Below are 26,632 nucleotides of genomic sequence, written 5' to 3' on the forward strand. Positions count from 1 at the left end.
AGATACTATGGTGTGGGATACAGTCTGATGGCCAAGGCAAACCAGAATGATAAGACTATCAGAGTGGTTAAAAATGGGAATAAATTGCCTAGAGAGATTGTGGAATCTCCATCATTGGAAATGTTTAAAAGCAGGTTGGATAGACATCTATCAGAGATGATCTAGACGGTGCTTGGTCCTGCCATGAGGGCAGGGGACTTGACTTTATGACCTCTTGAGGTCCCTTCCAGTTCTAGTATTCTATGACTGTAATGCTTTTAATGCTTCTGCCTCCCTGGTCCTCTTTGTCTTTAAGAATAGTTTCTTGTATGAAAACAGACAAGAGCTACATTTGAAACACCTAACAGTTCTATAGTTCTGAAGGATTCCACCATGTAAAGGTTAATTTCTAAGGACAGATGTGAGGAATATCATTAAAAACAGGAGGCTCTTTCAAAACTACAGAATATTTAACTACTTCCACTGTATCATTCAATTTTTCATATAATACCATGATTCACATAGTACAGTACTTTAAAAATCTGTAGAACAATAAGGCTCTGGACCCAAGCAGTGCATGGTCTAAAAAATCCTGTTACTCCAACAGCACTAACAGGATTAAAAGAAAATTAAATGCATGCATAAGTGGAATCAGGGCCTAAAGGTGAAATCCTGATCCACTGAAGCCAATGGCAAGAATTTCACCCTAAGAATCCAAGTTGTTAAGTTCCAATAATCAATGGGAGTAATAGTCACTTAGTATTAGAGCGAATCAGAAAGTACTAGTCCCCCTCCCTGCCAGAAATTTTTAGAAAAGCTAATTTTTTAAAATTTCCTGAAAACATTTTTCAAATTGTCATAAAAAACACTGACCAATTGGAGGCAGTGAAATGTTTTCAAATTCAAAATTTATTTATTTTTGTTTTATTTTATTCAAATGAAATAAAAATGTTCAGTGAAAAATGGTCACTTTCTGTGAAATGTTTGGATGTGAAATATTTTACCAGCAATATTTTGCACTTTAAAAAGTTAGAATCATGCAGAAAGGAGGATGCCATGCGATTCATCCTGTCCTGTTCATGCTGGTTTTAAGCAGGCTCCTCACAAGCATCAGATCTGCCTTCCCCTACCCCCTGCACTGCTGCCTCTGATAGAGAGGCAGCAGCGCAGAGTATGAGTGGGGGCAGGCTGGACCCGATATGTGTGGGGAGCCAGCTTTTGGCTGTGTGTGTGTGCCGGCTCTGTGGACCCGCCTGCCCCCCTCCTTGTTGCCTCCTACAGACAGCGGTGGGAAGGGGAGGCAGGAGCCAGTGCTGATGGAAGCCAGCTTAAAAGCTGGTTCACTCTAGCACCAACTCTGTGGTGCCACCTGCCCCCACCCCCACTCTGCTGCCTCTATCAGAGGCAGCAGGGCGGGGGGAATGCGGGGGAGCTGACATGAAGCAGACTCTGTCTGCAGCAAGCCTGGGGGTTACTCCAGCCTCTGTCCATGAGGAGCTTGGACCCCCCGCAGTCAGGGGTTGCTGCCAAGGACCAGTCTCTATCCACGGTAGGCCCAGGTTTGCCATGGACAGAGGCTGCTCAGTGGAAGGTGGACAGGGGCTGCTGCTGGATACAGAGGCAGCAGCACAGGGTTGGAGGGGGCTCCCTGGGAGTGGGGCCGGGAGCACACCGGCTTCTGCTCCCCCCCACCAGGGACTATCGAATAGTTCTGTAAACAGAGAGATTTCATGCAACTATTCAATTACGCTATATCTAACATCCCTATCCAGAACTTCTAAAAAATATTAAGTAAGTAATACAGGCTGAACCTCTCTAGTCTGGCACTCTCTCATCCGGCAACATCCGTGGTCAGGCATCATTTTAGTTCGCTGGATATCTACTTATCATGGGACTGCCCAAGTTTCCCACAGTCCCATAAAATTTTACAGCCACCATTGTCTGGCTCTCAGTGTTCTGTGCTGTTATTTAGCTCTAATTTACCCTTAAATATCTCCTAAGGGCCCATTAAGCAATGGAAGTGTTGGTAATGCTGCTAAACATCATTAACCTCTTATGGTTCAGCAAATTCACTGGTTTGGCACTGGTCAGGTCCCAAAGGTGCTGGAGTAGGGAGCTTCAACCGGCATTCATTCCTCCTTGTCTTTTGGCTGCTTACTGATAATCTAAATATTCACTAATAAGGGTTGTACCTCCCTAAAACGTGACTCTCTGCTCTGGCAACATCTGTGGTCCAGCACAGACCATGGATGTTCCTGGACCACTGATCCCAGGACCAGGGAGATCTGGTAGTGGGGCAGAAGTGCGGTAGGGGGGACTGGTAACTCAACCGGGAGCCTCATGTTGGGGGGGGGGGGGTAGCCCCATTAGCCCAGGAGCTCTGACCCCAGTGGCAGCCCTGGCTCCGTTCTGGGTCCAGCAGCTGGGATCTCTGGCCTCACCCTGGTCCCGGAGCTTCAGCCCTAGCAGCAATCCGGCCAGCGGCCGCTAGAGAGCCCTGGGGGACTGAGGCAGCAGTGGGGCCAGGCTGGAGTCCTGGCCTGGGGGCAGCAGGGAAGCATGGGCTATGAGGGGAGGGACATAAGAATGGCCATACTGGGTCAGACCAAAGGTCCATCCTGCCCAGTATCCTGTCTGCCAACAGTAGCCAATGTCGGATGCCCCAGAGGGAGTGAACAGAACAGGGAATCAAGTGATCCCTCTCCAGTCATCCATTTCCAGCCCCTGAGAAACAGAGGCTAGGGCCCCCATTCCTACCCATTCTGGCTTTTTCACCGTTCCTACCCATTCAGTTTTGTAAAAGGAAGGTAGGCTAACGTTAACTGTAAAATCAGTACAATAATATTGTTTTAAGAATGAACTATTTATCCATAAACGATATTCATATATACATTGGACCTCCTCTGATCCACCAAATCCTCTCATTCAGGACCTGTCAGGTCCCCAGGGTGCCCAACCAGGAAGGTCCAACTCCTGTATGAATACCAAGGAAATCCTTCCCTTTACAAAACTGTTCTTAACAGTGTTCCTGTGATTTTAGTACTGTATGCACAATGTTTTAAGTCTGAAAGTCCTGAAAGATAAGAAAATGCTAGGAATTCCTGCAGCAGTACTTGGCATAAGGGAATACTGCAAGGTTTCACTAGAACCGTTCCAAAGAAACACTTAATTTTATAGATGCCTGAATGCAAATGTTCATGAGACCACTAATATAAAAAGCGCTAAAGTGGGGATGAATTTTATCTTGTCATTTATATTAAGAGAAAAATCTGGCAATTTACCCACAAAATAGCAGAATAAGACCCTCATTCTGAACTGGTTTCTGTTCTTGTCAACACCTAATGCTGATAAATAAAATCAACGATGATTTGTACCACTGTTTTTAGGAAGTCCAAGCACTTTTACAAATTGCTACCAGGTGGTACTAAAAGTACTGTTTTAACAGATACAAAATAGCAGATCGCTTTTCATTTAAAAAAAAATACATTTCTGCAATGATCATGTGAATTCTGGGCCCAGTGAAGTCACCATTGACCGGTCCCAGAGTTCCCCTGCCACAGCTGAGTGGCTGGAGCAGCCAGTCCCCCATTTGCTGCATCTAGGGCAGCTTGCCCCCACTAACCCAAGCAGTCCAGACTCCCTCCCTTTGAACCCTGTGCCTCTGGAGCCCCCTGCCATTGGCTACCCCATGCTCCCCCTCACACTTCTTCACCCACCCTCTGTCCCAGCACCACCCCAGAGCCTGCACCCCCAGACAGAGCCCTTGCACCCTAGTCCTTTTTTCCAGCCCTGAGCCCCTCATCCCCAGAGCCCTCACACTCCTGCATCCCAACCCTCTGCCCCAAAACTAAGCCCCCTCCTATCCTCAGAACTCCTTGGCTCCACCCCAGCCACATGCATTTTGTTATGTGCACCAATAAGAAGAAGGTGATATGTTGTTCATCACCTCCACTTTTCACATTACCTCCATATTGGTGCACATAACGAAATTCATTCTGCGCTGGGGTGGGAAAAATTAGAGGGAACAGTTCGGAAACCCCTTTCAGGTAATCGAAGACTGCTATCAAATCCCCATCCCCCACCCTCCCTTCTCTTCTGCAGACTAAATAAGCCCAATTTCCTCAGTTTTTAAATCATGCCCTGCTTTTATTGTTTTAGTAGTTTATGTTTAACCTAATACTGTGCTCAATTTGCATTTTTTAAAAAAATCTCTGCTGTTGCCTGATTGTCTATTTCCAGTTCCAAATGAGGTGTGTGGTTGCCTGGTCAGTTGGTAACTCTGTTGTTTGTAATGCTGAGATTCTACTGTAAAACTTAATATCCTCTCACTCTCATTTGGGCCAGAGAAAATCTCAGCTTGTCCCAGCTTCCTACACTGAGATCCAGACCCCCAAAGAACTTGACAAGGTCCTCCAAGAAAAGCATGGAATTCAAGTTTTTATACAATTATTTATAAAGATTTAAAAATAAAATACTCTCTGTCCAGTTTAAGGTCTTCTTTAAATGTCATACAGCAGGGGTGTCCAAACTTTTTTCAAAGAGGGCCAGATTTGATGAAGTGAACATGCGTGAGGGCCGACCATTTTGCCTGACATTCTTTGAACCATTAAAATTAAATGCAAATTAACTATTTTATGCAAAGTTTATTGCAAACGGCAAACGACATAACACCAACTATACATGTTGTGTCCAAATATATTTATAACTGATTTAGACCAACTGACATTAACTGAGATTTTACAATGTATTCATCTCAATTGAAAAAAAAACTTGCCTACACTAATGTGAAGGGTGAAACTGAGATCTGGACTGCAGTACATAGACTAGGTCTGGTTCAAAGGCAGTCCCTGATCTCAGCAGCTGCGGAGTCCGTCCCTGATCTCAGCAGCTGCGGAGTCCGTCCCTGCACTCTCAGCCCCAAGGTAGAGGGCTTGCAGGGTCAGAGGCGGGCGGAGAGCGCAGGGCACGCTGGCCTCACGGCGGCCCGGGGGCAGGGCGAACCCGTAGCCAAGCGGGGGAGCGGGGCTGCGGACGTGCCCTACATGGTGGACTTTAGGACCGCAGTGGCCGCCATGGACGGCGGCGGCACAGCCGGAAGCGGCGCCAGTCAGAGGAGTGCCGGGGAGCCAGGAGAGGGGGAGGAAGTGGGGGCTGTCCCTGCACTCTCAGCCCCAAAGCGGAGTGCAGGGGCAGGGTTTGGGACCGCGGCGGCGGCCCGAAGCGGCGCGCTGAGCGCGCCAGTTAAAAAAAGCACCGGGGAGCCGGGAGAAGCGGAGGGCCGTATTAAATCCGACCGCGGGCCGCATTTGGCCCGCGGGCCGGACTTTGGACATGCCTGTCATACAGGAACAATAAAGGATAGACGTTTGTTATTTTGCCTTGTAGGTCACCTTTAAAAAGAAGCAGTAACATACAGGATCATTTATTATCTGGTAAGTAAAAATATTCAAACTTCAGTTGTACAACTTATAACAAAGTTCCTGAAATAATCCTGTGTAAAACAAATAACTATATTGACAAGTACTGTGAACTGAGATACTGTCAAGAGAAGATCCAAGGAAAGATGTATGTTTTCCCCCTCCAGATAAAAGCAAGCACAAACAGTACTGGGATGGTCTGCTTCCATTTTCTTAATCTTTACATCGTCATACAAGAAGATGAAGATAAAAGGAGATAAAAATCAGAGGTTCTAAAAGCAACTTAGTATTTTAGATCTCTCAAACGTGCTTCATGAAATCCCTGTTGTATTAATACAATGAGGGCTGGAACATCACATTTGGACTACCACTGTACATGATCCAAAGGTTTAAATATGAGCAACATCCTTTTCAACATAACTGAGTTTACTGCAATAAAACAGAATCAACTGCAGCTGTGTGTTCAGCTCTGTAAATAGTCTTAGCAAATGTGTAATTGGCTGTAGAGTGGGCGTTGTGGGAGCCGGCAAGGATCCAGTTCTTGCATAAAACACTGGATTTCATCTCCAGAGAGTTGCAGTTCTATTTCAAATGCTATAGAAGCTGTAAGCTTACTTAATGTCATAACAGTGTTCCCAGAAAATGCTTGGCAATTTCCAGGAAAGAAAAATAACTTCATGTATGGAATAACAAATGTGTCCACATTGCAACTCCTATGCACCCCGTTCTTCAGTCTTTATTCAGGCAAAAATCTCTCTGGAGTTTGAAGAACTGTGAGGCTTTTGTTTTTGTATTTAATAAAGATTGTGGGGTCAAGCCATTTAAATGTCAAAGTTGATATTTTTCCATAGGATTTTTTAGAACAAAGCAAGCGATTACATTTTTAAAAGATAATCATTTTTTATGATGCTCCACACCCAGAGACCTCTAAGACTGAGTGACAAAATTAGTAACAAGAAGCTACGTAAAAAAGAAACTAAAATATGGTTGGACATTCAACAACACTGAGCACCAGCTTAGGTAGGCTCTAACTGGAGGCAATGGGAAATTGACCATTGATTTCACTGGGAGTCAAGTTAGGCCATCACTTCTGAAAATCTACTTAATTAGAATAGGCAAAATAGACAAATAAAAGAAAGGAAGACTTGGGGTTAGACTATCTGAATTCTGTTCTTTACTCTATGACCCTGTGCAATGTATTGAGCTTGTGTGTGTCCAATCTTTAAAAGGGCCTGGCCTACCAGATGGGAGTTGTTTTGCCAATTAATTTGTTGGTATTTGTCAGGTCTTTTGTAGCAGGAGTAGGGTTGCCAGATACCTTCACAAAAAAATCTCGAACTTGGCGGGGAAAAAAATTGGTTGAGAAAAAAAAGGGGGGGGGGGAAGGGGGGCAAACTTGTTAAGAAAAAAAAAGAAAAGAAAAGTTGCTGCATTTTACATGTCCAGTATTCCGTTATTTTCTGATGCAATTATCGGACTGTCCAGGTGAAAACCAGACACCTGGCAACCATGAGCAGGAGTGCAGTTTAGAAAGTTGCACATCAAGAAGAGGACAACCAGCCTCAATCCTCAAAGCACATTATTGTTAGAAAGTTATAATAATATTCACAGCCCATGAGCCTACACCACTTTAGTACATGTTTAATATTATACTTGTAAGTAATCCCACAGAAGTCAACCATGTTACTCACATACATAAAGTTAAACATGAGTGGAAGTACATGGAGAATCAGAGCGTTAGAGTCCAGAATGGGAGTCTTACAAAAACAGGTATGTGGAATAATAGTACCCAGGAAGACTAATGGGGAATCCGTGTGCAAATGAAAACCCATTAGACTGACTGAAACCGTGTGGTCAGCAAAAGTCCCAACAAGAAACACCAGGCAGGAAAGTAGATCAAGATTCAGGTGCATTGTGAAAGCTTCCTCAGCAACTCGCTAATTGTATGCTTGGCTTTAAGGACTATTATTTATTGTATATGGCACTCTATAAATGCATTAAATTAAAAGAGAAATGGAAGTCTGGGGTAAAGTAATGCATCAATAGCAGCAGAAGAAAATGCTTAAGATTGGGAATGCCTCCTTTTTATGCTTTGGCCTTTTTGTGCTTTTTACTTGCACGTCTACATATAAACTAGCTACTAAAAGAAAAGTTATACATAGGGAATCTGGGGTTAATATAACTACAAACATTCATTTTAAAATATCAAGAAGCGCTAAATTTGATGCTGCAAGTTGCCAAATGTATAGGAAGGATGTGACATTACAAGGTGCTTCCACTAAATTCACTGGGAGTAGAGAGGACTCAGAACTTCACTCGGACTCTAATTCTGCACATAGGGGTTGATTCCTCCGGGGGTGGGAAGGCTTCTTTGAAGTGTAGAGAAGTCTCCAAAAGTGATGGAATTTAAAGCCAGTGCCATACCTGAGCAGAATCAAGCCTGTAATGTATTTAAGTGGTAAGTCAAATAGCTGTTCTCCTTGTTTTCACAAACAAAAGTGCAGTTGTTTCTGATTGGGTATGACTAACTACGGATTGGGTATGACTAACTATGTCGAGCCATAGCTTTAACCCAACATCTTTTCCTGATTATTTGTCAACATCGCTAAAAGGATGACAGTTTGTGTCCTGAACAACGACAACAAAACACAATAAGAATTCTGATGAAGGGTTCTATTAAGTAGGTCAAGCTGATCAGAACCCTACATGCTTTGTAAACATTTAAGCCAAGTAGCCACAATATACACAATGCTAACAATGACATAATTAAGGAGGAAAATAAATGTAAAGAGTTAACTAAATTGTTCTATAAAGGGCTAATTCTGACTGGTGCCTAAGTGCTGACTGCAAGGGGAGTTCAAAATATTCAGCATTTTGAAGGGCTGGGCACTTATTCACTGTTTATGAAACAACAGCCATCCATAATCAACTTTCTTCAGACTGTAGAATCCAGTACTGGGACAATTTTTAAAATGCTGCCCCATTATTTAAGTAGTCTCTCTGTTGTCTAGGAGTGATCTGCAGTAGCCTGAGAAAGCTGAAGTGTGTAAGGTCACAGCTGCTCTGTCTGGCACTAAATCTCACCATTTAATGGGCTGTAGACCAGGCTGGAATTTAGAAGTTGTATCAAAACACAGGCACACCAGTGTTTTACACAGCAGCTGAAACCAAGACTGCTTTATCTCTGTCTGAATGGACACAGCTGTAATGGCTCAGAAACGATCGACAAAAGCAGATACACAAGTCCTGGTTGTGGGGATATCTGAGCTATAATGTCATGAACTCACCCCTTATTGAGAAAGATTTTTAAGCCTACATTTTATTTCAAAAGTGTGACTTGGTTTAAAAAACAACCTCTAACTCAAAGCTAAGAGATAGCTTTTTGAACTGTTTGAAGCTGATATAAAAAGACACTAATAAGTTTCATGGCTTCCCAATGATGTTTTAGAAAACAGACACACAAACACTGGATTAAATTCTGATGGTCATTTCATAAATCTTTCCGTTATAAAAACGCCTTTAAAAACACACACAGTTATAAAAAACATAGTGCTCTTTTACGTGGTCTCTATGGGCCAGATTTAAATCTGGTGTAGGTAGGTGCCCCTCCACTGAATTCAGCTGCAACATGTTAAGTACAATAGCAAACATGATATTACAGTGAAATTCAGATTTATGTACAAAGCCAACTCATTCTGTTCTGTAGGTTCTTACACTACCTTCATTATCATAGTATGTGAGCATCTTCCAGCTGATCTCTCCTGTGGTTCAGGCATGGGGCCAGGAGCCAGGAGAATGTAAACAGATAAAAACGATGTCCTCACCAAAGTGCCACTTGAGCCATACTTTGTGGTCCCAGGAGTCTTATCTTAGTCTTCTCCATAGGGGTGAATTTTACCTTTATAACTTTATGAGCTACCATTTCAGCTCCTGAATAACAAGAATACTATCCTTTGTCATTCAGCCATGCCCCCATGCTAGCTGTACCTAGGCCTGTAGTCTAAATAAAAAGTGCCATGCAAAGCTGGTTAAATAACTAACTTCACAACCAATAATTAAGAGAGGAGAATTCCACACTCTACCCAAGCAGATGCAGACTCTCCCCATCAAATATCCCCTTCTCTATGATGACTGTGCACTCCAAGTCTGTAGTCGGGTAGAGATTTCATAATCATCAAAGACACCCAAAATAAAGATCAAGTTCTCTGAGAAGGTATCTTTGAAACAGATGAACCCTTAAACCTTGTAGGCAAAACACAACTAAATAAACAAGCCCAATTCCTTCAGTCTTCCTTCATAGGTCATGTTCTCTAGACCTTTAATCATTCTTGTTACTCTTCTCTGGACCTTCTCAAATTTCTCCACATCTTTCTTGAAATGTGGTGCCCAGAACTGGACACAATACTCCAACTGAGGCCTAAACAGCGCAGCATAGAATCATAGAACACTAGAACTGGAAGGGACCTCGAGAGGTCTTCGAGTCCAGTCCCCTGCCCTCATGGTAGGACCCAGTACTGTGTAGGCCAGTGTTTCTGAAAGCGTTCCGCAGAATCACTCTCAGAAACACAATAACTGGCCGCCCCGGTTTGTTTAATTACCGGTGCCGCGGCCACAGAGCCTCACGGTTCCCATTAGCTCCGTTTTGTCCTTTACAGTCACGGGGAACCACGGGAAGCAGTGGCCCAGTCCAGGCCGCTCCCCGCAGCTCCCATTGTCTGCAAAAGACAAAATGGAGCCAATAGGAGTCACGAGGCTCCATGGCCCGGCACCAGTAAATAAACAAAACTGGGGTGGCCAGTTAATGTGTTTCTGAGAGTGATTCCTCAGAATACTTTCAGAAACATTGGCTGGCCCTGTACACACTTAATGGTGTGCTTTGGGAGCCTCCAGGAATAAAATTATTCCAGCAGTAATCTGGACCTAACCCCAGGACAATAATTATAAATAATACACATCTAATTGATTACATAAAATTAACACACCTTTAATTAACAACTTAAAGAAACAGGGTTTAACAGGTTAACAGTGAAAATCAATTAACAAAGTACACAGAAATAATAGGAACTTATCTATCTGGCATTTGCACTGCCACCATTTATCCCACCCCAGAGCATGCACTCCTCTGGAGTAAGAGTCCCAGACACTTGCTTGCATGAGCGCGCTTGCAGGTGTGCAGCTGGAGGGGAGACAGCACTGTACAGGTCCTGTGTGTGTTAGTCCAAGCTGAGCAGCCAGCTGCAAAATCCCTCTGCCACTGGAGCAGGCCCCACTAAATGCCAGCAGCTCTGTTTCCCTGGGCATATCACTCTGGCTCTCAATGGACGCAGAGTTAGTTTGTCTTTTGTGCTCCTTCCCAGGCAGCACTTTTCCAAACATCCCAGTTACTCATAATCATCTAGGGTATGTCTACACTACCATCCTAGTTCAAACTAGGGTGGTAATGTAGGCAACCGGAGTTGCAAATGAAGCCCGGGATTTGAATTTCCCGGGCTTCATTTGCATAAAGCCGGGTGCCACCATTTTTAAATGTCCGCTAGTGCGGACTCTGTGCCGCGCGGCTACACGTTGCATGGACTAGGCTTCCTAGTTTCACGAGGAGTAACGGTAGTTCAGATTAGGAAGCCTAATCCGAACTACCTAGTCCGTGCTGCGTGTACCCGCACTAGCGGACATTTAAAAATGGCAGCGCCCGGCTTTATGCAAATGAAGCCCGGGAAATTCAAATCCCGGGCTTCATTTGCAACTCTGGTTGCCTATATTACCACCCTAGTTCGAACTAGGGTGGTAGTGTAGACATACCCCTCCTGTGTAGGTTTATGTAAGCTCTTCGCAGACACAGCCAGAGTCTCTCCCCTTCAGGGACAATCAACAACATCCCCCAAAGCAGCCTGCTAGATCCAGGCCCCAGCAGTAATAGTAACAGGTTTAGTAACAAGCTCTAGCTCCAACATAACAGCTCCTGGCCTGGAAAAGGCTCCACACCAACAGCCTGGCTCCTCACTCCAAAAAAATGGAAACTCGCCTAACTCTCTGTCTGCATAGCATGGAAGAGGCATCGTTCCCCCTTTTTTCCTCAAGAGTTCATAGGAGTTGTAGTCTCTAGGGCTAGATTGCAGCACAAAGGATCCTCCCAGAAAACATCAGAGGCCCCTTTAGTAAGGGGACTACACTCACAACCCTCCTGTTAATGCATCCCAGAATCATGTTTGGTTTTTTGCAACAGCATCACACTGTTGGCTCATATTTAGCTTGTGGTCCATTATGGCCCCATATCCCTTTCTGCAGTACTCCTTCCTAGACAGTCGCTTCCCATTCTGTATGTGTGAAACTGATTGTTCCTTCCCAAGTGAAGTACTTTGCATTTGTCCTTATTAAACTTCATTCTTTTTACCGCTGACCATTTCTCAAGTTTGTCCAGATCATTTTGAATTATGACCCTATCCTCCAAAGCACTTGTAACCCCTCCCAGCTTGGTATCATCTGCAAACTTAATAAGCATACTCTCTATGCCAATATCTAAATCATTGATGAAGATACTGAACAGAATGGGTCCCAAAACAGAACCCTGTGGAACCCCACTTGTTATACCCTTCCAGCAGGATCATGAACCATTAATAACTACTCTGTGAGAATGGTTATCCAGCCAATTATGCACCCACCTTATAGTAGCCCCATCTAAGTTGTATTTGCCTAGTTTATTGATAAGAAGATCATGCAAGACCATATCAAATGCCTTACTAAAGTCTAGATATATCACGTCCACTGTTTCTGCCTTATCCATGAGACTTGTTATCTAATAAAGAAAGTTATCAAATTCGTTTTGACATGATTTCTTCTTTAAAAAACCCATGCAGGCTGTTACCTATCACCTTATTATCTTCCAGGTGTTTACAGATTAATTGCTTAATTTCTTGCTCCATTATCTTTCCTGGCACAGAAATTAAAGTGACTGGTCTGTAGTTTCCTAGGTTATTCTTATTTCCCTTTTTATAGATGGGCACTATATTTGACCCTTTCCAGTCTTCTGGAATCTCTCCAGTCTGTCATGATTTTTCAAAGATGATAGCTAAAGGCTCAGATACCTCCTCTATCAGTTCATTGATTATTCTTGGATGCATTTCATCAGGCTCTGGTGACTTGCCGGACCTGATGTGTAACTTTGTGACAGTGTGTGACAGTTCTGTCACAGACTTCAACAGGGCTAGTACTCACCCTTAATTTCTAGTGGTTTATTACATAAAAATAGAGGTGAATATGATGAGTGTTTGCAAAGGACACAAAACTGACAACGTGGGAAACTGAAAACCTCTGTGTCCACAGAAGAGCAACATTCCAGGCAGCGATAGTCCAGGGAGTTCACCCAAAATCACATGTTAGGAAAAAATCACATAACTCACAGAACTGGAGCATGGTGGCCGGCTTTGAAAGCTACCAACCCTGTTCAGTGGGTGGAAAACTTGACTGGACTGCAGAGTGGAGGACAACCTCAGTGGGAAGAGGTATAAGGAGTGCATGTCAGAAGAACATAAGAATGGGCCCTCTATCCCATCAGCTCTCTGACACCTATTGGTCAGCCAGAAGGAAATAGGAGTGGATTGGCTCTGTGCACTCTCCATGTCAATTAAACCTTTGCCCTAATCTTGTAAAGCCTCTTGTTCCATTTTTGCTACCTCGCCCTTTCTCCGTGTAGTTGTAAATATAGGAGCCGTGTTTTCTGGAATCTGCGGGTCTGCCAGATTGCCAGTTTTGTAGGGCAAGAGGGAATTTTTTGCTGTTGGGGCCAAATCAGGAGAGGCCTGGTAAGTTTTTTCAGTTTCTTCACAGCACTATGTAGGACTAGGACTTGAAAATTAGCCTTAGGGACTTTTACAAATTTTTAGTTTGTCACAACTTGCACCAAGGATGCATCTACACGGCAGGGCTTAACTCGAAATAATCTATGCAAATTGAGCTATGTCAATTGTGTGTCTTATTTTGAAATAGGGAGCATCTACACAGCATTTATTTCGAAATAGAGCGCTCTTCCTCTGACTTCCCTTATTCCTCATACAATGGGTGTTACAGGAGTTGGAATAAAAAGTCCTCCAGCTTGTCATTCTTTTGACACTATTTCAAAATTACTGCCTGCTGTGTAGATGCAGACTAAGTTATTTCAGAACAGCGCTAGTTATTTTGAAACAGTTTTGCAGTGTAGACGTACCCTCCATGTCCAGTGAAGATAAAAGGCCAGAGTTGGGACTTTTAATGGTGGACACTGGGCTTATGGGAAAAAGGCAGATCTGGAATCTTAGCAGACTTGTTACCCTCTGTTTGCCTCACTGGGGTGCAAAAGGAGAAGAGGATTTTGTGCTAAGTTACCAACATCTTTTGATCAAAGGGCCAGTTGGCTTCCAATGTTTAACCCATATTACCTAACCCCAATGAATGCTCAACAGCTGTGAAACTGCTGCTGTGCAAAGCACATGTACCTTTTAAAGCCAGTCTCTGCAACACTGACTCTTTCCCGTGCTCTGTGGGAATATAGCACAGCTCAAGGGGACATAAGCAACTTTGGTAAACTAGGAGTTTACATTTATCAGTGTTTGTACTGTATGAAGTTCCACACAATGGACACCAATAATTTCTCCCTGTTCCAGAGGGGCCATTTCTAGAACAGAAGCAGGTATTTCAGTTTGCATTGTCCAAATTTGGAGAAAAATTACATCTGCTGCGATGCAGTTACCAATCCCCAGGAAACTAGAGACCACTTATTCGTCTCACAGGGCTGAGTCAATTTGTTTGAATGCTTCAGATTAATACACATTTCATTTGTATGTACAATGCTTAGAGGTCACAGAGGAAGAGTGGAGAGAGTGACTGACCCAAAGTCATCCAGGGTATGTCTATACTACAAGGCAAAGTCGAGTTAAGATAAGCAACTTCAGCTGTGTCAATTGCACAGCTGAAGTCAAAGTAGCTTAACTCAGCTTTTGACACTGTTTACACGCAGGAAGCTGAAAGAAGAGCACTCTTCCTTCGACTTCCCTTACTCCTCACAAAAGCAGGGTTACTGGCATCAACCAGAGTGCCCCTCTCACTTTGAATTAGCTGTCTTAACTAGACTGCTAATTCGAATCCTGGAAGATCAACAGTAGCAGCTTCAATCGTTCTCTGCAGTGTAGACATACCCCCAGTGAGTCAATGGCAGAAGCAGGAATAGAATCTAAGGCTCCTAATTCCATATCCCATGTTTTATCAACCTAGCCCCACTGCTGTCTCCTCCACTCAGTGCCAATTTGGGTCAGATTCCAGCAATAACTCCACAGAAAAACCTTCCATCTTGTTACCATGTTCCATCAGAAAGATGTAACATTTTGGATAGGTCTACACTGAGAGGTTGTTTTTTTTTTTTTTTTTTCCCCAAAAAATGGCCTTTTTTTAAAAAAAAAAAACTTCACTTATGTCCACACTGCAATCACATTCTTCCAGAAGAAAATCAAAAGAACAGAGGGGTTTTTCCAACATTGGTAAACCTCTTTCTATGAGGAAGAAGCCTTTTTTCGAAAGAGATCTTTCGGAAAAAGGCGTGTGTGGACAGGAATGAGGGAGTTCTTTTGAAAGAAAAGGAAAGAGGAAAAAGCACAGATGCTCTGGTGGCCACTCTGTCCATAGCAATCACAACTTAAATGCGAGACAGCATCCATTCAGTGTGGACGCTATCTTTCAAAAAAGTAGATCGCTTTTTCGATGTGCTTTTGCTGTGTAGATGCTCTCTTTCGGAAGAAATTTTTTTGGAACATCTCTTCCAGAAAAGCTTTTTCTGAAAGAAGCATGCAGTCTAGACATAGTCTTTCAGAACACCCTCCATGCCCTCAAAATTTTGCCATAGAAGAAGAATGAAAGAGAAACAGTATCTGAAAGGTAAGGAGATTGGCAAGGACATTGAATCCCAAATGGGAATAGCTAATAACTCAGGGTATGTATACAGTACCACCCTAGTTTGAACTAGGGTGGTTAATGTAGGCATTCGAAGTTGCAAATGAAGCCTGGGATTTAAATATCCCGGGCTTCATTTGCATCTTGCCGGGCGCCGCCATTTTTAAATCCCCGTTAGTGCGGACTCCGTGCCCGCGGCTACACGCAGCACGGAGTAGGTAGTTCGAATTAGGCTTTCCATGAGAAGTAACAGTAGTTCGAATTAGAAAGCCTAATTTGAACTACCTACTCTGTGCCGCGTGTAGCCACGGGCACAGAGTCTGCACTAACGGGGATTTAAAAATGGCGGCGCCCGGCAAGATGCAAATGAAGCCCGGGATATTTAAATCCCGGGCTTCATTTGCAACTTCAAATGCCTACATTAACCACCCTAGTTCGAACTAGGGTGGTAGTGTAGACATTCCCTCAGAGAGAAAAGGGTGGTTGAGGACATATTACAAAATTTAAATAAACCTAAAGACAGTTTGCTAATATTCTGTATGGTCACAGCACTAAGAACTCACTGGTTATACTCATTGTACTCTAGAATGGTAGCAGAAGAAAACTTTGGCAAAATAGGTCTTCTTTTATCAGACAGATTAAGTTTTGGAAGTGACGTAGAATGCGGATGTAGATGATCAGATTTTCCACCACAAACTCCCTTATTGAGAGAATCTTCTTTTTCACTATGATTCTTGTTTGTTTGCTTGGTTTCTTTTATGATAAAAGGTCATCCATTTAGTGAATTGATTGTGTTTGCTAACACTACAAACAACAAAAACATTTCGGCTGTGTCTAGACTGCATCCCTTTTCTGTAAAAGGGATGCAAATTAGACATATCGCAATTGCAAATGAAGCGGGGATTTAAATCCCCCCCACTTCATTAGCATAAAAATGGCTGACGCTTTTTCCCCTCATTTTAAGACAGATAAGGGATATTTCGGAAAAAGCTTTGTTTTCTGAAAGATCCGCGTCTAGACTGGCACTTTTTTCCAGCAAAGCTCTGAGACTTTTACGAAAAAGGGATGCAGTCTAGACACAGCCTTCCTGCAACTACTAAAACTTAATGGGATTTGAAGGCATTCATACTGCAGGATTGGACTCCAAAATGAATAGCAGCAAAATTAAACATGAAGCGCCTGCTTCTGCTCTTATTGCAGTCAATAGGAAAATTCCCATTATTTAAATAGTATAAAATACACTGCTTAATTCCCTATTTGAGCAGAGGAATCACATTTTCTCTATAAATCTGTATCAGAAGTATTTCTGTGTCAAGAAGTGGGCATAGTAATTATTTTAAAATCTAAATATTAACCTAGAAATTATTACACTGCATTTAGAAGAGTGTTTAGATGAGCTGTTTTTTCCTCTTTATACAGTCTAAATCACGGGTGGGCAAAATCAAGCCTAGGAGGCTAGATCTGGCCCGCCAAGCATTTCTCTCTGGCCCATACTTGCAGCTGGCAAAGCTGCCTCTCCCTCCATCTTGCTCTGTCCTGCAGCCAAGCTGCTCCCAGGATTCTCCCTGCTAGCTGTGCAGAGCTGAGGGAGGGAGATGTAGGGGTAGAGGAGAGCGAGGAGTGCTGAAGTCAGGGTGTCCCCCGCTCCTGAACCCCATTTCTGCAGAGCAGGGGTCAGGGAGAGGGAGCTGTTCCAGTCTAAAGCATGGATGATAAATGACTCAGAGGAATGCCTGTCTTAAGAAGCAGTGCTCCCTCTCTCTCTCCTCCTTCTTCCCTCCCCCCGTTCTCCCCCATACCCCAGCTCTGCAGAGCTGGAGAGGGGACAAAACAACAGCAGGACATGGCTTCTGTCAGAAACTTATCCAGCAACAGCCAGCAACACACTAACTCTCACACACAATCTGTGTGTCACAAACTCTCTCTCTCACACATAGAGTGTCTCTCTTTCACACACATCCTCTTTTTCTCTCTCTGTTGTCTCCTACCCCACCCCTACTGCCTAAGGCCTCACCTCTTCCAGGGGGTGGAGCTGGCCTGTGACTATGTACCAAAATTCATGAAGTGGCCCCCCCTGTGAAAATTATTGCCAGCCCCTGCTATAGGGAAATGAGCCAGAGAGAGGGGAAATCAAAATAGGATTTCACACCCAGATGAGGCAGATGTGGCAACTGATATCATTGTTAGTACTAGAGAGCAAATAGCCACAAATCTATTTTACGTGCTACTTATAACATAGCAGAAGTATTTTCAGATTCACTGAGGTTTGAAACACTTCAAACTATCCCCAAAGGATGCTAACTAACGTCAAACTGCCTGACAGCAATTTTTGTCCTTGTTTTTTTACATATATATTTCCACTAAGAAAAAATAAATGAAAACTTAACAACTTGCTCTTTGTTCAGCATGAGTCATAGGACATACAAAGCTAAAATATAGTTCTGTTCTCTGATCATACAATTGAGACTCTGTTGCAGAATGTAGGTTATAAAACCTCTGAATCCCTGCCATACCTAATCTTTCCTTGTTGGATAAGTGAAGGACAGAGTTGCTGTTTCAATTTGAAGTTGTCTTCCTTTTGTCAATTTAAGTCAAAATCCAAACTGGGTATTATTGTAAAACAGGCTGTATGGTAACAACTTTCAAATGTGGGTCATTGAATTCAGACTTCTAAGGCCATTTTTAGACCCTACAAAAAAAAGAGGCTTGATCTTTTTGAAGAATTGAGCATCTACGTCATCAGTGACGTAGATGAGACCAGCAGGTGCTAAGCAACTGAAAACTGGTCCTCTTATATGTAGGTATCATGTTTAAAAATTTGTGCGCACATATATATTCCAACCATTACGTTGATAACACTAACCACACCCTATTATTATATACATTTATCTCTACTCCCCTCCACATTGCACGTTTAAGGGCATAGTTACAGCATGCCATGTAACTCATCTGTCATCAACTTTTTTGATTGTTCACCCTTTCTAAATAAAGGCATTTCTGAATTCACTCTCTTTCTAATGTAATTATCAAATTCAGCAGCCAGCTGGTCACACAACTGTATTAAAATACCGGTAGACTTCAGTGTTTTCATATGGTAATTGGAAACAGATGGCAGCCCATGTCACTGGCGTTTTTATGTAATCAGTAACATTTTTGTATAAGAGGAGAAATCTAAGTGTGAACTGCATCTGCTTCAACAGCACAATATGCTTATTACACTATGTAAATATTTATTCGTGGTCTCTTTCATTTAGTCACTTGGAACTCAATCCTGTAAGAAGATGAGAACTTCCTTTGGTCACCTGCCCTTTGAAGTCACCTCACAAGAACCATTCAACACCTTGCAGGATCAGGGTCTTCGGGCCAAATACTACAAGCTGCTGTGTAACTTCAATGACCACTGAAATCTATGGAAGCAGTCTAAGGACATGGCACTTACTCTTCAATGGAATCTTTTCAGAATGCAGATCTAAAGTAGTCATCTGTGAATGTAAAATACCCTGCTGCAGGAAAAAACTCACAGGACTGCCATTAAAGATCGCAAGGAAACCAGTACCATGTAGACAAACCTAATGTTACTGAGAGAGCCCTGAACCATAATCTCAGAGCTGTGCTCAAAGCAGCAATGGTATAAGTGATTGTACCATATCCCAAATCTCACTACTACTAATTGAAAAGACAGGGAAGGAGGAAACAGAGTACAGGCAGTCCCCGACTTACGCGGATCCGACTTACGTCGGATCCGCACTTACGAACGGAGCTTTCTCGCCCCGGAAGTCGGGGCGAGAAAGCCCCGTTCGTAAGCTGCTCCGGTGCCCCTGGTTTGCTGGAGACCGTCTCCAGCAGACCAGGGGCACCGGGCGGGTCCCCGCGCTTCTGAGGCTTTGCCAGAGCAAAGCCTCAGAAGCGCAGGAACCATTGCTGCTGCCCCTTGAGATCCGGTGCCTGTGGTCTGCTGGGGACGGTCCCCAGCAGACCACAGGCACCCGGACTGAAGCCGCAGCCGCGGGGGGGTCCCGCGCCTCTGAGGCTTTGCCAGAGCAAAGCCTCAGAGGCGCGGGGAACCGCCGCTGCTGCCGCTTTGACTGAAGCGGCAGCAGCAGCGGTTCCCCGCACCTCTGAGGCTTTGCTCTGGCAAAGCCTCAGAGGCGCGGGACCCCCCTGCGGCTGCGGCTTCAGTCAGGGTGCCTGTGGTCTGCTGGGGACCATCCCCAGCAGACCACAGGCACCCAGACTGGAGCGGCAGCGGCGGCGGTTCCCCGCGCCTCTGAGGCTTTGCTCTGGCAAAGCCTCAGAGGCGCGGGACCCCCCGCGGCTGCGGCTTCAGTCCGGGTGCCTGTGGTCTGCTGGGGGCCGTCCCCAGCAGACCACAGGCACCCAGACTGAAGCCGCAGCCGTGGCGGGGTCCCTCGCCTCTGAGGCTTTGCCAGAGCAAAGCCTCAGAGGCGCGGCACCCTGCTGCCGCTGCGGCTCTGCTCCCCGTGTCCCTGGTCTGCTGGGGGGGGGGGGGGGGCGCAGCTAGTGTGCTCCCCCCACCCCAGCAGACCAGGCTTTTGTTTTGGACTCTGGGGCAGAGCAGCTGGGGCGCTGCCGATTGGTCCTGCAGCGCCCTTGGGCACTACTGGACCAACCCTGCAGCACCCCAGCTGCTCTGCCCCAGGTCCTGATTCAGCCGCTGCTGGTCAGTTTCAGCAGCGGCTGAATCAGGACGTCTGGGGCAGAGCAGATGGGGTGCTGCTGGGTTGGTCCAGTAGCACCCCAGCTGCTCTGCCCCAGGCGTCCCCAAGTCAGCTTCTGCTGAAACTGACCAGCGCTGACTACAGGAAGCCCCAGGCAGAGTTGCTCTGCCCCGGGCTTCCTGGAATCAGCTGCTGATCAGTTTCAGCAGCAGCTGACTTGGGGACGCCTGGGGTTCTTAAGTTGATTCTGTATGTAAGTCAGAACTGGCGGTCAGTTTCAGCAGTGTCTGAATCTGGACGCCAGTTCCGACTTACATACAGATTCAACTTAAGAACAAACCTACACTCCCTATCTTGTACGTAACCCGGGGACTGCCTGTATATTATCATTTTTTATAGGATGAAAAAGATTGGGTGGCATTGCTATGAAAATGAGTAACATTAAACTCATACGTATAAGACAACTGTAAATTGCTGGTTATTATTCTGAGGCTTCAGATGTTTACTCCATATTTTAACAATGATCTTTGTCCCCCGCCTTGTCTTAATGCTATGTGCTGAATTTCCCCAACAGGATAACAAGGACAATCAGGAAAAACTTAAAAAACAACAATTAGTCTAGTAGTACCACCTTAAAGAATAACAAAACATGTAGATAGTATCATGAGCTTTCGTGGGCACAACCCACTTCTTCAGATGACAGGAGTGTTGGAAGTCCAGATCCAAGAATAAATAAGGGGGGGGGGGGAGAGAAGGGAAAAAATGGAGGGGAGGAAGAAAAAAGACACAATGAGAAGATAAGCTTCAGAGGGGTAGCCGAGTTAGTCTGTAACAGGAAAAACTTAAAAAACAACAAATAGTCTAGTAGCACCTTAAAGACTAAATAGTTACAAGAGGCTGATAAGAGCCATTAGTTTGCACTTGGAAAGGAAGATGACCAACACCAGATTCTACACAGACATCCAGAATCATTAGCACCTTCATTGTTTGCTTGGTTGGTTAAGTCATTACGATGTGGAAGATAATGTGCGAGACATCCGTTATCCTGATTCATACCATGTGCATAAGAATTAAACTTGTGAATGAAGTTAAGTTCCAACCCTTCTCTGTGTATTTGGCTTGTGGACTTGGTCTGAAACAAAACAGCAATTTTGATTAATCCATTAATGAGTGTCCAGGAAGATTAAAGTGTTCTCCAACAGGTTTTTGTGTGTTGCCTTTTCGGATATCTGATTTGTGTTCATTAATTCTTTCCCATGGACACTGTCTAATTTGACCAATATACATTGCAGTGGGGCATTGTTGGCATTTGATGGCATAGATCACATTAGTGGATGTGCAGTTAAATGAGTCTGATTTGGTGGCTCATGTGGTTGGGTCCAGTGATGAAATCACTTGCGTAGATGTGTGGGCAGTGTTGGAACCGGGGCAGATGCAGGGGTGGGTTCCTGGATGATTATGATGGAGGTCTGTTGCGTGGTTACTGGAAAGAATTTATTTGAGGTTAGGGGGCTGTCTATAAGCGAGAACTGGCCTTTCCCCCAATGACTCAGAGTGAGGGGTCATTTTCCAGGATAGGTTGTAGATTGTTGATAATGTGTTGGAAGAGTTTAAGTTGTTGACTCTAGATGATGACAAGTGGAATTCTGTTGTTTTGGGCCTGTCTTGAAGTAGTTCATGTCTGGGTACTCTTTTGGCTCTGTCGATCTGTTTTTTCACTTTTCCAGGTGGGTATTTCAGTTTTAATACCCACCTGGGTATACCTATATAGATCCTGTAGGTGTTTGTCTCTGTCTCTGGGATTGGAGCAAATACGGTTGTATCTTAAGGCTTGGCTGTATACAATAGATTGAGAAACGTGTCTTGGACAGAAGCTAGAGGAATGAAGGTAAGTCTAGCAGTGATAGGTTTCTGGTATAGGGTGGTTGAAATTTGTCCATCATTTAATTGTACTGTAGTGTCAAGGAAGTGGATTTCTCGTGTGGACTGATCCAGGCTGAAGTTGATGGTGGGGTGGAAGTTGCTGAAATCCTTGTGAAATTCTTCAAGGGTCTCTTTCCCCTAGATCCATATGATGAAGATATCATCAATGCAGGATAAGTAGAGTAAAGGTGTTAGGGGGCGAGAGCTGAGGAAACGTTGTTCAAGGTCAACCATAAAGATGTTAGCATATTGTGGTGCCATTCGGGTGCCCATGGCTGTGCCATTGACTTGAAGATACAAATTGTCTCTGAATCAGAAGTAGTTGTGGGTGAGGACAAAGTTGCAGAGCTCTGTAATCAGGTGTGCAGTGCTGTCATCTGGGATGGTGTTCCTGACAGCATGTAATCCGTCTTCATGTGGAATGTTGGTTTAAAGAGCTTCTACGTCATGGTGGCCAGTAATTTCAGGAAAATTACTTATGTTTTGTAGTTTCCTCAGGAAGTCGGTGGTGTCATGACGGTAGCTAGGAGTGCTGGTAGCATAGGGTCTGAGGAGAAAGTCAAAATAGCCAGATAATCCTGTTGTAAGTGCCAATGCTTGAGATGATGGGTCGTCCGGAATTTCCAGGTTTGTGTATCTTGGGTAGCAGAGAGAAAACTCCTGGTCGGGGATAAGGGAGGGTGTTAGTGTAAATTTGATCCTGAGCAGCATCAGGGCCAAACAGTTGTTGCTGAATAGTTGTTTCAGGTTTTCTTGGTATTCTTTAGTGGGATCACAGGAGAGAGGCTTGTAGAATCTTGTATTGGTGAGTTGTTTGGTTGCCTCCTGTTCATAATCTGTTCTGTTCATAGAGAGTACAGCGTTCCTTTATCAGCCTCTTTGATAATGAATTGTTTTTGAGGCGGTGTATAGCATTGCATTCTGCATGACTGAGATTATATATATGTTATGTTGTTTTTGCTGACAATGTCAGCTCGAGCACGTTAGTGGAAGCAGTCGATGTAGAAAACAAGACTCTTGTTATGATCATTAGTAGAGGTTCATATAGCCTTCCTCTTATGGGATTGGCAGGGGGGAGGAAGGGAGGAGCAGCAAGATCAGTGTATTGTACATTGGTGTGTTGGAAATATTCCTTTAGGCAGAGGCAGCGAAAATAGGCTTCCAGATCTCCACAGAACTGAATCATATTCATACAAGTGGTGGGGCAAAAGGAGAGTCCTCAAGATAGGACAGGTTCCTCTGCTGGGCTAAGAGAGTGCTTGGATAGGTTGACAATGTTGCTAGGTGAGTTGAAAGTATCTGGAATGAGAAATCTTGAGGCATGTAGCAGTTTGGATAGTTTATTGTCCTTTTTCTTCTGAAGGAAGCTGGAGTGATCTTTGTAGGTAGTTTGTTGAATTTTAGTAAAGTCTGGAAAAGATGAAGTGTGTGTGGAAGCTTGGTTTTTTATGACAGTTTCTAATGTTGATTTTCTTCTGTTTGTTGTATAGAATGCTGATAAGGTGGTTCCTGAGAGTGTGGCATAATCTCTGGCTGTAGTCTGTGGGATACGTAGATTGCAGTGGGTTTTTCACCTTCAGTCCTTTAGGTATGATCATAGGCATGCACACGGGGTGTGCCAGGTAGGCCCAGGCACACCCTAATGTCTCGGGCCGGCTAGCCCGAGCCATTTTTGCGCCCTGGGCCCCACACGGCCCGGCAGTACCGCGCAGCCCAGCAGCACGGCGCTGCGCCCCTGAGGCGCCCGAGAATGCCCCCGCCCAGCACTGCAGCACAGCGCGGCACCCCAGGGGAGTGCCCGCCCCACCCTACAGCACCACGCAGCGCTCCCAGGGTGCCCCCACCTGTCCCGGCAGCACTGCGCAGCACCCCCTCTGCAGCACCATGCAGTGCCCTGGGGGCACCCCCGCCCGGCCCTGCATCACCATATGGTGCCCCTCCCTGGCCCTACAGCTTGAGCAGGCTCTGACTCCAGCCTTGCAGCTGTAAGGCAGAAGCTGAAGGTAAGGGGGGGGGAATAAGAGGAAGGGGTGGGAGAGGAAGAGAATTTTGCTGTGGTGGAGGAGGAAGAAAGGGGAAGGGGCTTGTATGGAGGCGGAGGGGAGAGGGGGAAGAAATGGGAAGGCACCAAAGGGACAGGGTAGAGGAGACACAAATGCTAAGAGGAAGTGGAGACAATGAGGAAAAGGGCAGGAAGGGAGGTGTCAGTGGGAGGGGGGACAGGGTGATTCTGGAAGAGGAGAGGGTAAGGGCATTGGGGATTGGAGCGAGAGGTGCTGGGAGAAGGCTTGACAGAAGGGGTAGGCATGAGGAAGGTGGGATTGGATCAAGTCATGTGTGGGCACAGGGGCATGAGGGGAATGGGGGCAGAGGGTGGTGAGGGGGTGGGCATCAAGGAAAAAAGGGCAAAGGGCGCAGGGGCAGCGAGGGAAGGGGAAGGCACCAGGAGGGTGCAGGGGTAAGGGAAGGTGCAGGTGCCAAGGGATTCTGGAGGTGAAGCAGAAGGGCAGACACCTGCAGGGGAAGGACCAGCACCAGAGGAGAGAGGTAGGGCATCTGTGTAGAGGGAGGTGTTAGAAGAGGGGATGAGGTGGGGTAGCTCACATGATCAGAGTAGGGCTACTGGAGGAGTGGGCACAAAGGGGAGAGAAGGGCTGGAGGAGGGGGGCAGGTCTCAGGAAGGCTGAGGGCAGTGAGAAGGGCAGGAGTCAGGACAGCAGAGGAGGGTGAGTGGTTGGGGGGCAGCAGGCACCAGGGGAGTTGATGGAGCAAGGGGAGGAGACATGGCAGCAGAGGGGAAAGGTAGATATTTATTAATAACTTGGGTGCCACAGTGGCACATCCAAACAAGCCACATGAACTCAGTGCAGGTGCACAACACAAAATTCATTCTGCTCATGGGAGGAAACTTGGAACGCTTCCCTCTCCCCAGCCTCTCCACCCCCGCATTAATGTCACACACATTGGATTAATGCAATTGCAGGATAGTTGCATGGGGGAGCTGAAGGGGTCCAAACTCATCCCTATTGGTAGGAGGATGGTGGGAAAAGTCCTTGGGTCGGGGGTCACATAACACTTTTTACTTTTGGTCATGTGCCCATCTTGCCCGGAAAGGGTAACCTCCAGGGGCTTGGCTAATGGGGGGTCAGAACTGTGGTTAGAGGAGTCAGGGGTGTGGCTAATGGGGGGTCAAAGTGCATTTTAAAAAAATCTTTGGGTGCACACCCTAATGAAATGTGCTGCACATGCCTATGGCTATGATGTTCATCTGTTTGCACTCCGAAAAGAAGATGATGTCTTTTTAGAAACAACACTACTGTCATCTGAAGAAGTGGGTTGTGCCCACGAAAGCTTATGATACCATCTACATGTTTTCAGTCTTTAAAGGTGCTACTAGATTATTTGTTGTTTTTAAAGTTTTTCCTGTTACAGACTAACTTGGCTACCCATTTGAAGCTTATGGACAATCAACAAATTAATAATCCAAATTGTAACTTTTTAATCCCATTTGTGGGTCCCAAAAGAACAGACCTGCACTGAATACAAGTTTCTACACGTGTACTGTCCCATCAGACACTCTGGTGGTTACATTACATTAAAGAATACTGCCTACAGAATTAATCAAGTGGTTTTCTTTAACAAAGTTGTGTGGCTTTTTTTGAAAATATTGCCTCCTATGGGATAGAAATTAACTTAGCCACATGATACTGAAATGGAAAAAGACCGGCTTACCTATATCATAAGAACATAAGAATGGCCACACCGGGTCAGACTAAAGGTCCATCTAGTCAAGTATCCTGTTTTCCAACACTGGCCAATGCCAGATGCCCCAGTGGGACTGAACAGAACAGGGAATCTTCAAGCAATCCCTCTCCTGTCACCCATTCCCAGCCTCTGATAGAGGCTAGGGATACCATTCCTACCCATCCTGGCTAATAGCCATTGATGGGCCCTAACCTCCAGTATCAAGATTGCAACAATGCAAAGCAAGGAAATATGATGTTTTGCAATTGAAAGAAAGGAGAAATCACACGTTTTATCAGCCAAGACTGCATAAAGAGTAGTGCCAAAAATGAACTCTTCAACTAAGTGACAATGCTGAGTCTGGGCTTTTCTTCAAATTCTTGCCCTTTTTATCATAGCCAGTTTTTCTTGTTATGGTACAGTGCTCAGAGCAATACTGGCAGACAAAGCTTCTTAAACCAGAGCAGACCTTGGCTGCCATCAGTTATTATGCCTAATGTTCTATTTGAAAAATGCCTGCCTCTGTGCTTCTAAAATGGGCAAAGATTTACTTTTGGGGCATGCATACATTCTAATGTATTGATACATATTTTCTTTAAATAGTCCAGATAGAAGGGTTTAAAAACAGACAGATTAAGTAAACAGACCAAGCTTTTCAAAAGTGGCACCTCAAATTAAATGCCTAGTGCCCATATTTCATTACGAGAGGCAAATGCTCAGCTACCTACATAGGTACCTAAGAAAGAACTAGATGTCAACTTATTGAAAAGTTGGCCATAATGTTTAAAGTGCAGCTCTAATTGAAAAGAGAGGCTCTAAAATAGCACCGCTGAACTTATCATAGTTACTATGCCTGTGTGTTCAGAGCTATTTCTGCTGATTTTAGTGACTAAAAATGAGTTTTTACAATTTACTTCTATGAGTGCTGTGGAGTTAAGAATTGGGCTGCATTCTATAGGTTCTTGTATTTCAAAC

The 26,632-nt window shown here is 44.8% G+C and overlaps 1 protein-coding gene across 5 annotated transcripts in view; it reads right to left on the reverse strand.

Annotated features, from left to right (window-relative positions):
- Positions 1-26,632, reverse strand: part of DEPTOR (DEP domain containing MTOR interacting protein) — a 130,147-nt gene that overhangs the window by 8,041 nt on the left and 95,474 nt on the right. The window lies entirely within an intron of this gene.

Source organism: Pelodiscus sinensis, chromosome 2 (genome assembly GCF_052426305.1).
Source record: "Pelodiscus sinensis isolate ZL-2025 chromosome 2, ASM5242630v1, whole genome shotgun sequence".
Classification (NCBI taxonomy): domain Eukaryota; kingdom Metazoa; phylum Chordata; order Testudines; family Trionychidae; genus Pelodiscus; species Pelodiscus sinensis.